This window comes from Sus scrofa, chromosome 9 (assembly GCF_000003025.6).
Source record: "Sus scrofa isolate TJ Tabasco breed Duroc chromosome 9, Sscrofa11.1, whole genome shotgun sequence".
Taxonomy (NCBI): Eukaryota; Metazoa; Chordata; class Mammalia; order Artiodactyla; family Suidae; genus Sus; species Sus scrofa.
In genome coordinates, this window is record NC_010451.4 from 99,549,684 (window position 1) to 99,562,821 (window position 13,138).

Genomic DNA, 13,138 nt, shown 5'->3' on the forward strand with positions numbered 1-13,138 from the left:
AACATTATTTACAATGTAAACCATAAGGTACAATTGTTTTATCCTTTATATCTTGAGCGTACTACCACAGAGATGTGACATATTTTGCACATGCATAAACCATGTTTTTTTTAAATCGCTGCTCTTCATTCATAGTAGTGTTAAATCAATGTCAGGTTATACCTGCTTTATTTGGCAAGGAGAGGCTTCACATACAGGAATAACAAATTATATTCATACATACTAAAAAGATAATATTGCAAAAGAATGACAGTATAGAGTAATGCCAGTGAAATTTAAGAGGTTAAAATGGAGTTTCTAATTCACCTTTAAAAGAAAATTTCAAGGCATCATTTAAAGACAAAATACAGAATATCACAATTATTAAAGTTTAGAGTTAAGCCACATAGTCTAATGAAGACACATATATTTTGAGGTGATATAAATGTTACATTATTCATTGCTCTATCACATATCTGAATGTCTATTCATAAGGTTACAGTAGTGACCTGTTGTTACTAGATAAATAAAAAAAAATGGGCCAAATATATAAAACAAAACAGAAAAAACCACACTTGATTTCAATCATATATAATAAATAATATAAATTCTTGTAGGATAAATCATGAGTGTTTTCATCCCTAAGCACAGTGTCTCAATAAACTTTTGAATGAATAAATTAATCATTTAAAAAGAAAATTCACAAATGATAGAAATATATCTTATTTCTAACAGAGTTCTTCATGTTTTCTATTTATTCTTCTTGGAGTACTGTAAACATAACAAGAATAATAATAATTGAATCGTAACCCTCTGCACAGTCTATTACTAGTCACTTCTATTTTCTCTTATACGATTGTATTTTTAAATTATCTATAATATATTAACATTTAAAATGAAATAGTTTAATCTTCAGGAGCATTTATATATAATCTGTTGAATAATAGAATAATTCTCACTACATACTTGTTTGTACTTAAACATTCTATAGTAGATGGACCCACTAAGAGAGAATCCTTCAAGCTGTGACCTGTTCAGAATACATTTTTAAAAAGAGAACATAATCACTCAAGTTTTATTTGAAAATTAGAATATTAAGGATTTTAGAAAATGTAAACTAATAGGTCAAAGAGAGGAATTTACCTAATTTAGGCCAGGACTGCTTTCTAGAGTAATCCTGCCAAAATAAAGTTTTTTTAAAAAATGTTTATGGTAGATCTGAGAATACTCTGAAGAATTACTAGGTCTTCATAGAGATGGTGTGGGTTGGAATATGTATGATTAGGATCTCATCCAGGCAATTTCATGCTTTGACCCTGTCATGCCCTGTCAATCAAAGTTCCCATCAAGGTCACTTTAACAGTCAAAAGCAAACAGCCTTTGGTTCTCTTTGAGGAAGGACATCCTCCTCCATCTTCAGTTTTAACTGTTTCATAGTACAATTCATGGAAAGGCTGGTTCTCACACATGGAAGACTCAACTATTAACTTTTTCTGAAAATTCGTTCTCCCATTATATTAAGGCATCTGAACAGACACTAGGACTCCTTTTGGAGTTCATGAGACAAGATGACTCGTGGTTGATCATAAAATCCTTTAACTCTGTTAGATAAAGAGTTTATTGTTGACATACTTTTGCTGCAATCCAACTTCTTTTTCGCCTCCCCTCTTTGCTTTTCCAAATAAATCAGTTATATCTATCCCACACCCTTTGACATCCTTAGAGACATGGGTTAAAGCTCTAAGAATAAAATTTATATTAGCTTACACTCTCCGAGCAGGACTAGGATAGGACTCAATACATGTGTATGTTTTCTCACACCCCATTAACACACTTAAAAGTAAAAAATAACCTTTCTAGACAAAAATAATAATACATCTGTGATGAATTCTCAATTCTAATAAGTATTCCTCTTTCCTTACGTGAATTAGCTCAATTAGTCATGATTTCTAAAACAATTATGCTTTGATCTATTATTAGGTCATGTGGTGAATTCCAATCTAGAAATATAATGCCATGGAGAGGAAATAAAATTATATAATTTATTTAATTTTAAAATTAAAACATAATGCATAGGGATAAAATATATAAATATAAAACAAATGGGCAAGTAAAACTGAATTATAAGAAATCATACAAATAGTAAATTTTATGACATGATTGACCAGTGGTTTACCTAGTTAGATTATTATTGAGGAAAAATCAGCATTTGTATAACAAATGATGCATTAGGACTTAACTCTATTCCCATATAGATAATTTAAATATATTTCTAGACTTGGATAAAGTTAGGATTTTCAGCATCTCAATTTTCTCTTTTCCTACTTGATAGTTAGAAAAGACACTCTGTATTTTAGATAGGAGAAAGTCTATTATAAATCTAGAGTTATCAGTTTCTAAGTTTGTGTGAACATATGCTAATCATTTCATATGCTCTGGTATCAGTTTTATAATTTTAATTTACAAATGAATGTTCTGGTTAATTATTTCCTTCTAGTTCTAATAACCTAAAATTCTATTTAAAAAGTACGTTAAACTATTAAGGCATATGAGATAAAGATGTAGTTTATTTAGTCCCAGTAATGAGGAAAAGATAAGAATAAAACTACTGAATAAATAAAACACCCATACAACCTGGGCTTCTCTCCAAACTAATACAAATTAGTTTGGAGAGAAACCCTTAGCAGGTATTATAGCTATTAAAATCAGTTTCTTCCTGGGATTCTCAAAATTATGTATTGAAATTCAACCATTATGTTTGTAAACTTATTACCAGGGTCTAATCCAGGTTCTCTTGAATCATTAGGTCTAAGATGGGGCCTGAGAATTTGCATTTCTCAGGTGATGCTGATAGTACTGTTCCAGGAGCTGTACTTTGAAAACCACTCATATAACCAACACATTCAATTTTAGTCTTTTTAAAATACTCTCTGGTTTTTAAAATTTTGATAGTTTTTCCATTTTGAATGCATATTTTTGAGTTGTTGACAATATATGCTGTAAGTGTACAGCACCTGTAAATTCCTAAATCTAAGGAAGTTAATTAATGCTGGCAAATTCATAATAAAAATCTGCATTTCTTATCATCATTAAATCCTTAGGTTAGGATTTTAGGTAGGCAGAAAAAATTTCAATGTATATTAGGGCAAGAAATTAGTAAGTACATTTCAGTACAATGGCAATTTGTTAAATGAAAACTTTTCAGAAATATTATGGTCAAGGAAAGAGTGCCACCCATCCATGGCGACTTGCTTACCTGTACGTGTAAGGACCTCTTTGCTCAACTTTAATTACGCTGCTATTAATTGCTACTTCCTCTGGATTCTGCACATCAAAGATCCAAAACTGTCTGTAAACTTCTGTGCCTGTTTTAACCCAATTTTTAAAAGCAATTGTACCTTCTTCAAGGACAGCTTCCTATGAAAAAGAAAACGATTTTTTTTTTTTTTTGTAATAAATATGGGCACTTGCGGGAGATAAACCTTTAGTTAATCAATGAAAGGACCAAGCTAAAGGACCTTTTAAATAAGCACCTTTGCAAACTGCCACATACTCACAACAAAAATGTTTTCAACAAATTATAGCAGTTCTCTTTCAGTTAACCTCTTACAGAGAGAATCATTGTGTAATGCTGCAGACATGTCTGCTGATTTTAAGGCCACCATTGGCAAACTTTAGAGTGACTCTAAGGCAATATTGTGACATTTCTAACATGATATTAAGCACTTATAAAAGTTCCCAAAAATTCTATCAGACAACCATTAACTCTTCTTCTCCTCAGTAGTGGACTAAGAGGCAGAAAGAAAAAAATGAGATAAAACCTAGTGTTTTCATGCCTTTTCTTTCTTTAGCAGTTAGTCACTTCAGGAGAAGATCACAGCATTGTTACATTAAGAAAAACCACATTTGATCTCCCCTTCCAAACCTGCTCAATGTGCTTTCCCGACTCTTAAACATTGCAACAGCCTAGCAGTATGTTTCCAAAAATGAAATAGCTAAGACATAATATTAGGTTACTATTTTTTAGATAAAAGGATAAAATAAGTAAGTGTACTATTATTCTTCTGCAAAATCCATTAAAAATCCTTGATGCCTTGTGATGAATATAGGGAAATAAAAAATACCAATGACAGAATCAGAAACCTACATGAGAAATTGGCTCTTGTGCTTCGCTATGGGACTGCTTGTTTCCTTCAACTGGAGCAGCATTTGAGAATGACGGATCAGGAAAGACACTGAGTTAAGCACACTTTCTAGGAAAGCATGCTGAGGTCGAAAACCATGGCTGGCCCACGGTAACCTAGACAAGTAGAATCATGACAAGGATCCTAGTCTCCACCCTTAAGCTAGTCCTCTATACACTGGGCTTTTTTTTTTAATTTTTTTTTTTCCTGTCACCTCTTCACTTACTTGGTAGAAGTCAAATTAAGTTTCATTTCTTCAGTATACTTTATTACTTAATGCAGAGAGTAAGGGAATTCTTTAGAAAAGAACAAGGCATCAACTAAAATGCCTTACAAAATCCTGTGCTGTTGCAATCCTTTTACACTGATACAAGGAAGCTGCTAATGTGATGTGCAAATAATTGGCCTTGAAAAACTTTTATTTGCTCTTCAAAAGTCTTATTTATGTAGCAAGGTCAAAAATAGACAAAATTGCATATAAAGTAATATGGCTATTCTTGTAAATGTAAAAGTTTTTACCCTAAATGATGAGGGTATTATAGCTGAAATATATATAGAAGCTGAAAACTATGTTAGTTTACCCCATTACAAGCGACTTGAGGAGGAGAGAACTCACAGGAACATACACACATATACATGGTTACTCTCATACTATAAGAATCTTAAGGACAAATACAATATCAATTATTTATCATGTGACTCTCAAGACATTTTCAGTTCTTAATGAGTAGAACTCAAATGTTTATGGAATTGAAAAGGGATTGTGATAGAATATATGTGACAGAACAGAAAACTCCCTAACTGTAATGCTTGTGCATCTCATTTAAGTAGACCTTGCAAGTCTATCATGAGTTTCTTCTACAGGCCATGAATCACTTTGTCTTATTTGTTGATCCTGATATTTTTATTTTATTTATTTATGTGGTCTTTTTTAGGGCTGTATCCATGGCATATGGAAGTTACCAGTCTAGGGTCAAATCAGAGCTGTAGTTTCTGGCCCATACCACAAACAGAGCAATGCTGGATCCTTAACCCACTGAGCATGGCCAGAGATTGAACCCACATCCTCATGGATCCTAGTCAGCTTCGTTACTGCTGAGCCATGACAGGAACTCCAGATATTTTATTATTATTATTTTAAATGTGAAAGTCGAAACACTTTGAAATAAAGGCACTAAATTATCAGCAGGTTGAGTTAGGATCATCTAATCCCACCCATTTTTTTAGGTCCTAGAGAAACAGATGTCTGATTCTATTTTGTATGACAATATAGAAGTAGATAATGGAGAATCAGGGCATTTCTCTTGTAATTATAAAATTTTGTATAGTTTCCTTAACACCATGAATTGTTCATAGACAAATAGAAAAATATTGAGGGAGTTCCCGTTGTGGTGCAGTGGTTAATGAATACGACTAGGAACCATGAGGTTGTGGGTTCGGTCCCTGCCCTTGCTCAGTGGGTCAAGGATCCGGCGTTGCCATGAGCTGTGGTGTAGGTCGCAGATGCGCTCAGATCCGCGTTGCTGTGGCTCTGGCGTAGGCCAGTGGCTACAGCTCCGATTCGACCCCTAGCCTAGGAACCTCCATATGCCACGGGAGTGGCCCAAAGAAATAGCAAAAAGACCAAAAAAAAAAGAAAAAAAAGAAAAAAAGAAAAAAGAAAAATATTGAATAGTACAAAATAGGAATGCATTTCCTCAGAATGTAACACTAACATATGCACTAGAAAATTGTATAAGCCTCTTTGAGTACCAAGGATAAAGATATCATAAGTTCCTCTAATTTAAAATGAATCAAAGTATTTATGCCACTGTGAGTATAAGAGGCTTTGATTTTAAATTGACTTTGTACTGCCTGGCCTATATTGTAAAACTTTTGCTAAACGTGAAGTACAAAATTGATAATTATGTATACAGAAAAGTTAATATAACTTTATGTTTCTCTCACTTGGCTGATACGAACAGCAGTATCTGTCCCTGACTTTAAGTATTCAGAGTATCCACGCATGGTAATGATTGGATTCCAGCCTGATGACTCTCACAGGACATGGTCTCCAGCTGGGTTGAAAGCCTAGAAACCTTGCTACATTCATTTGAAAGCACATGTTTGGGGCAGTAATATCTTCTATGTAGTCACATGATCACTTGATTATTGCTGCTATGGAAATATAGCTCTTCACCAACATGATGGGCAACTTCACTGTAACTGCTAAAATGTCCTTGATATCCTCCTATGGTGTGGACTATGTAGGGTACGTAATAGAAAATACATTGTCCCATGTCTCAAGAATCTTGCAGAGGACCAAGGGACAGGATCATGTATAGCATATCTTAATCTCTGAGTAGATTTCCTCATCCTACTCCCAGCCTGACCAAGTACATTGTCTTCACTCAGAACCTAGAATGCAGTGGTTAACAATGAAACTAGAGGTTGTGAGTTTGCTCTCCAGTCTGGGTCTGGTCATGTTTTATCCATTTAAACTTGAGCAGGTTGTGTAATTTCTTTGTACTTCAGTTTCCGTATCTATAATATGGGATAATAAGAATAATATTATTAGGTTGAAATACATGACATTAGTATTTTTGAAAATCAAAGTGGAACATCATTTAGTTACATATTTATCTCTTAGGGGTGTTATAGGAATTACTAAATGTAAACAATTAGAACAGTGTTAGCACAGAGAAAGCATTCAATAGATGTTGTTATTATTAAATTCAAATTCTATCCTCCCTTTAGAGGAAGAACTCTAATCTCATTTACTTCCCAGATTTCTTTAACTACTTCTCTCCTAGGATAATTGTCTAAACCAGTCATGTGGCAATAACTCATGTAAAATCCTATGACACTTTTTTCTGCTATTTCATCATTTTTATATTTATTCTCCATCCAGTGAAATCACAAGTCCCCTAAGAATCAGAAACATACTGAAAATAGTCCTTATCCTCTCCACTCACTACCACAATTTGTTATGCTTAGGATCAGTTACAAGCAGTTTTCCCACGTTCAAAAAATTTTCTCCTATATGTGAGCATTGTGCACATATATATATGTGCATACTGGGAGAAAAAGTGAATTCAAGTATCAGTGACAGTTACTCTAACATCAAAAGTGGTTTTAGTTTCAGGTTATCAAGTCATCAATTACCTCAGAATAAAATTTGGTGAAATACATTTGTTTCTGAAACTCAGAAATTAGCTTCCAAGAGTTTAAGTAAGAAGCTAAAGTGGGAGATTTTTATTTGGCATGAAAATTAAAGTTGGACTGGAGGAAGAAGATTACATAGGCTGACCTGCTGCTTCTTAAAACATTTAAGTGATTTTATTATGGGAATTAATATACAAATATATGAGTGTTTAATTCATCTTATACTGCTGTTTAAATTTACAATTTGATTTAGGTAGTTTCATGTTCTCATTGTCATTAAATTTAGAATACTACAATTTTTTAATAGCCTACACTTCAGGAGTTTCTTTTAGAGCTATCTAGAAACTATAAAAATCTATAAATTATTTTATCATATCTATAAATATCTAAGCATATATTATAAAATTTACATGAATATAAATTAACTTAGTATTAAATATGGACTTCTAATTTAAAAATTTTAATGCACAAATATAATTATTTCAGTTTATTTTATCAGAAAACTTTTATTTTGCTACTAAAAGTTCATGTTTTTCAAGAATGGGGGAAGAAAGTGATGGCATGTTTGAATATTAGTCTTTTAATTGGAAAAAAATCTTCAAATCCCTTCTTGGTATTGTATATCTAATATCATAGGGAAATTAAATAAATATTCATTTAAAATGGTCTGCGTTATACCATATTCATGAAATATTTATCAAGTGATATTAACAATGTTAAGTAGTAAATTATCCTTTGTAAATGGTGCCTGAACTTTGACCTTTTCTGAAGTCCTTTGATAATTTCTACATTCCACATTTGTAGCAGTTCATGCCACTGACTTTTAGTCTCTCTAGCAAGATTACATAAACCTGCTAGCTCCACGCAAATCTACTAGGAGTCATAGTCTAAAATACTGGAAAGAGAGTTTTCAGCTATAATCTTTAAAAGTCATAAATCCTTAGAAAACACCCTTTGAAAATGTGTAAATATATAATTCATTTATATGTATAAATACATATATACATACTGTATATATTATATGGAAATAAGAATAATATTATTATGTTGAAATACATGAAATTAGTATTTTTGTATGTATATGTATACATCCAAGTATATACAAAGTAAATTGTAAGGTATTTTCGGCCCTTTCAAATGCTGGTATTAGGTGTCATCTTTTAGAACCAGTAGGTATCACAGAGTCCCAATTCTATACTTTAAAAATTTAGATTACAACACGAGATGATTTTCTGATCTTTTAAAATTTCACAGTTCAAGTTTTTATGGTGTTTGAATACAAGTAATGATTTTCCTAATTTGCTATTAGTTAAATAATGTGAGCAATCTACAATGAATTTCAATAATAAATAAACAATAGTAAACTAGAACTTGTATACACTTGTAAAGTAACAGCATTTATTTTAGCATAACCTAAATGCTTCCGAAGCAGAGGTAAGACTTGGCTCTTTGTGTTTACACGTAATTCAGAGATTGACTTCTACCGCATTCCAGACATATATATTAGTATATATACTTCTACTGGAGTATATATATTTCTACTGTATGCCAGATATATAGATATATGTATATATCTCTGTATATATGCCAATATCATTTAAAAAATACTTTTGTAAACTAAATAAAAATGATATAGTTTTACTTAAATAAAAATAGTTCCAGCATCTTTATGTGATTGAAATGGACAGGTTATGTGGCTCTATGGAATTCTGAGAGCAAAATCAGCCTTAGTCTTTAAAGTACCCATGACCCCTGATCCCTGAAGGGATTCTAATGATGTCTTAGTCTGTGAATATTCAGCTGGATTACAATGCAGTGTCAAGACTGCAGATAACCCTCATTTCAAAAACAAGAAAAAGCACTCTATTTATTTCATTCCTGCTTATTATCCTACTGAAATTATACTTTCCTAATCATTAGTGCCCATATTCTCTTATTTCCTTAATTTTCATCTGCCTGAAGTTATCTTATTCTCTATTTCCTTGAGTTCCACCTCCCATTAACTTCCAAAAACTTACTCTTGTTTTCATTTCATTATATAAAATCATTGCTCTCCTTTCCTGTTTTTGTTTTCCTACCTACCCCTGAATGCACAAATCCTTTAGTAATTTCTCTGCTCTTTTATTCCTACCTTCAAACTCTCTAGAAAGCAAGTCTATTTGCTTTTATCTGTAATCTCCATAGTAATCATCAAATTTCTCTGAGCTCTGACCTTTGAAATATACACTTATAAAACCTCTCTCCTTTTCTCCTAAGATACAGATTCCTATCAATAACTCAGGTACACATCTTGCAGTTTGTTATTTTATTCCTCTCTTCCTATTCAGTCCCTTCAATCTGCACCCATCACCCTTCAATTCTGTGTGCTCCCCAACACCAGGCCAGAGTGCCTTTGTTATGTCAACTACAACAGCATTTTAAATCTCCTTGAAAGTGGTTATGTCCTACAGAGTTTTTTCCTGGGTTTCCTGGTTTGGTCTCCTTACTTTCCATACTTTGTGGTAGAATTACAGAGTACAAGACTGTGCACCTCATTCACTCTCTGCTTTCAGGTTGCCTAGGTTTGGAACTGACTCTTCTTCCTTTTGGCCAGGTGAAACTGGCATTTGATTGACAGTCTTGTGACTGTAAAATGGGGCAAAATAATAGAATTTCTCATAGATGTTTGTAAAGATTAATGATTAGTAATATGAATCTCTTAGCAACACTAAATAGATGCTTTATTATTTAGCATGTTAATGTAAGATATGGTATATTAGGATATTGTTATGCAGTATATTAGTATAGTATATTTGATATTAGTCTCTAAATGTAGATTTGTTCTATCTGACACCTACCCGAAAACTTACACCATCTACTTTTACCTATCATACCATTAATTAAATGTTATTCTGCCTGATGCCAAAGCTTCCTAAACCTAAACACATGTCGTTGTCTTTCTATCTCTCTTGTTAATATTATTTTTCTCACATTTCTATATTCTTCTTTCCCTCTTCACAACACTTAGTTGCATTTCTACCCCATTCTATAGTAGTAATCAGATCTTTGACAATTTTATGCATCCTTTCTTAGACTTTCGGAATTTTATACTTCAAAATACAACTTGTCTCACCTTCATCCTGAAGTTATTGAATACTCTGAGAAATTCTCTTTCTAAATGACATTTATGTTCCATATTCCACATTTTAGAATTCAATTCTAGAATTCAATTCAGGTCTGTATGTTTTGTTTAAATATGCTTTCCTAATAAATTTGTATATGTTGATGAAAAAAATTATTTTATTCTCCCTTAGCCTCTGTACAAAAGCAAGCTGTTGATGCCTTAGAACTCTTATTTCCTCAAGATTAATTATTATGAACTTGGAGATAAATATTCAACAGTTAAATAGATGCTAACACCTCCTGTGCAATCTAACAGTCTATATGCACTAATATTGTGAATAATAATAATAAAAATAGATGATCAGTATTCAGCTACTGAACATAAATTACATATCAGAAAAATATCTTTGTCTAAAATGCTGTGCACTGGAAGATATTGTACATCCTTATTCTGAAATTTTTTCCAAAAGATAAGTTATAGTCTGTCTGTTGGACCCTGTTTTATCTTCACAGAAGATACAGAACAGAAACAGTTTATAGAGAAGAAAGGGTGTAGAACAATGCTGATTCCCTTTCACACTGTTAGACAACTCCTACCTTACAATCACCCATCTGTCTCGACTGAACTATACTAAAAATAGTAAGATAACTGGAAATTCCAAGGAAGGAGACAATATTTAGATCATAATATATACAATTATTTTATATTCCTACTAAGAAAAGATGTGTCAAACATGATCAAATGGATAAGACAGATAACAGTTTTGGCAGGAAAAGGAATTCCAGAGGAATCGAAGGAACTGGGGTGAAACTATATTCTAGCTTGTTGTGCAAAGTCTATATATATATATAGTCAGTTTTTCAAAGGTAAAACTGGAGTCAACTTATATGTACATAACATTTCTCAAAGTATTTTCTAAGATTCAAATATAAAACTTCCTCAATAGGAAACATTTACAAGACAATCATACATTGTGCATACTATACAAAGCAGCTTACCAAAAAAAAAAACTAGAGTTTGCCAATGTACCTACATAATATTAAACACAATTATATTTACATTTTATATATGCATATACATGAAATGCGATTTACTTTTCTCAGTATTATCAAAAGTGCAACTACTTTGAAAGAGATATCCTAACAAAATACACTTAATTTTTATTCAATAGCATATCAGCATACACTTTGAATACAATTAAAAGCAATTATTTCCACTAATTTGCATGATTACAATGTTGTTTTTTTTTTTTTTTTGTCTTTTGTCTTTTGTCTTTTGCCTTTTTAGGGCCATGCCTATGGCATATGGAGGTTCCCAGGCTAGGGGTCTATCCGAGCTGTAGCCTCTGGTCTACACCATAGCTACAGCAACGGGGGAGCTGAGCCACGTCTGTGACCTACACCACAGCTCACAGCAATGCCAGATCCATAACCCACTGAGCGAGGCAGGATCGAACCCTTACCTCATGGTTCCTAGTCGGATTCATTTCCACTGTGCCACGATGGAACTCCCATAACTAAAATAATTTTTTTAATGAGAACTTAGATATTAGATTAAGATTACAGCGCATTCATACAGAATATACATCACACTTTGAGCATTTCTCAATCATACAGTTTCAGTTGTTCATAACAACCCTTGTGTTCGAGACACAAATTGAGAATTGCCATAAAATATAAAAGAGGAACACCAAGCCCAAAAAGGAGAGAAAATAGAATGAATCAGAATGACTAGAAAAATTCTGGATGCTACTTGTGCCTTTTAATTGTCTTCTGAATAAGCATGTCTCCAACTGGCATTAGAATACCTCCTAATAAGGCCAGGAATGCACCAATCACAGCACCAGCAATGAGCCCAGAGTTTCTGTCACAGCACATTTTCTTGTTCATGGAAAAACTAAGATTCAGCACCTGCTTTTTCAAACTATGTGGTCTAAGTAAGGTGGTTCCCAGAGGTATGTTTCTGTTATTAGAAGGAGATCATAAAATAGAAGCTTAAACATCGTAGGAAAAGCAAAGGGGAGGGAAGGAGAGGAATGGATTTGGAACTTGGAGTTAATAGATGCAGACTATTGCCTTTGGAATGGATAAGCAATGAGATCCTACTGTATAGCACTGGGAACTATATCTAGTCACTTATGATGGAGCATATAATGTGAGAAAATAGAATCTGTAATGTATGTGAACTGGGTCACAATGCTGTACAGTAGAAAATTGACAGAACACTGAGTAAACCAGCTATAATAAAAAAATAAAAACCATTATGTAAATAAAAAAGATCAATACAAAGAAAACACGCAGCTGAAGCAGATCACTTGTCCAGTTATAAATAAACAGATGCTTTTCTTTCTGCTTTACAAAACTTTCTAGGTCTTCTCCTTTCTGGCTATGAACTACCTAGCAGTGGTAGAAATAATAAATATTGTCACGTTCATTTTTCATTCTTCAAAATCCCCCTTTATAAAATTTTCTTCCTAGTGATCATTAACAAACCGAAACCTTATTGAAGAAGAACATGCTAACTGTACTCACACTGTCTACCTTCCCTCAGCCTGGGACACTTGGGATTTTCACCCTCCAAACACAACCATATGCACCCTGTCTGGAATTCTTCTACAAACTGAATGTTGATGGATGTCTTTTCCTTCTAAATGTGAAGCTCTAAGAAGGTGACAGATGTTTCTTTACTATACCTTTTCCACAAGTAGACAGCAAGATGAGGATTTTGC

General features: G+C 32.9%; 1 protein-coding gene across 3 annotated transcripts in view; it reads right to left on the reverse strand.

Annotated features, from left to right (window-relative positions):
* Positions 1–13,138, reverse strand: part of LOC106504983 (platelet glycoprotein 4-like) — a 55,946-nt gene extending 42,808 nt beyond the window's left edge. Inside the window, exons 1-2 of one of the 3 annotated variants that reach the window (XR_002335889.1) lie at positions 13,103–13,138; positions 3,236–3,396 (exon numbers count right to left, since the gene is read on the reverse strand). The gene's annotated coding sequence lies outside the window, so the exon portion shown is untranslated. Of the gene's footprint in view, positions 1–3,235; positions 3,397–3,497; positions 3,555–13,102 lie in introns of those variants that run through there. The other 2 variants (XR_002335891.1, XR_002335890.1) reach the window with 2 other exon arrangements.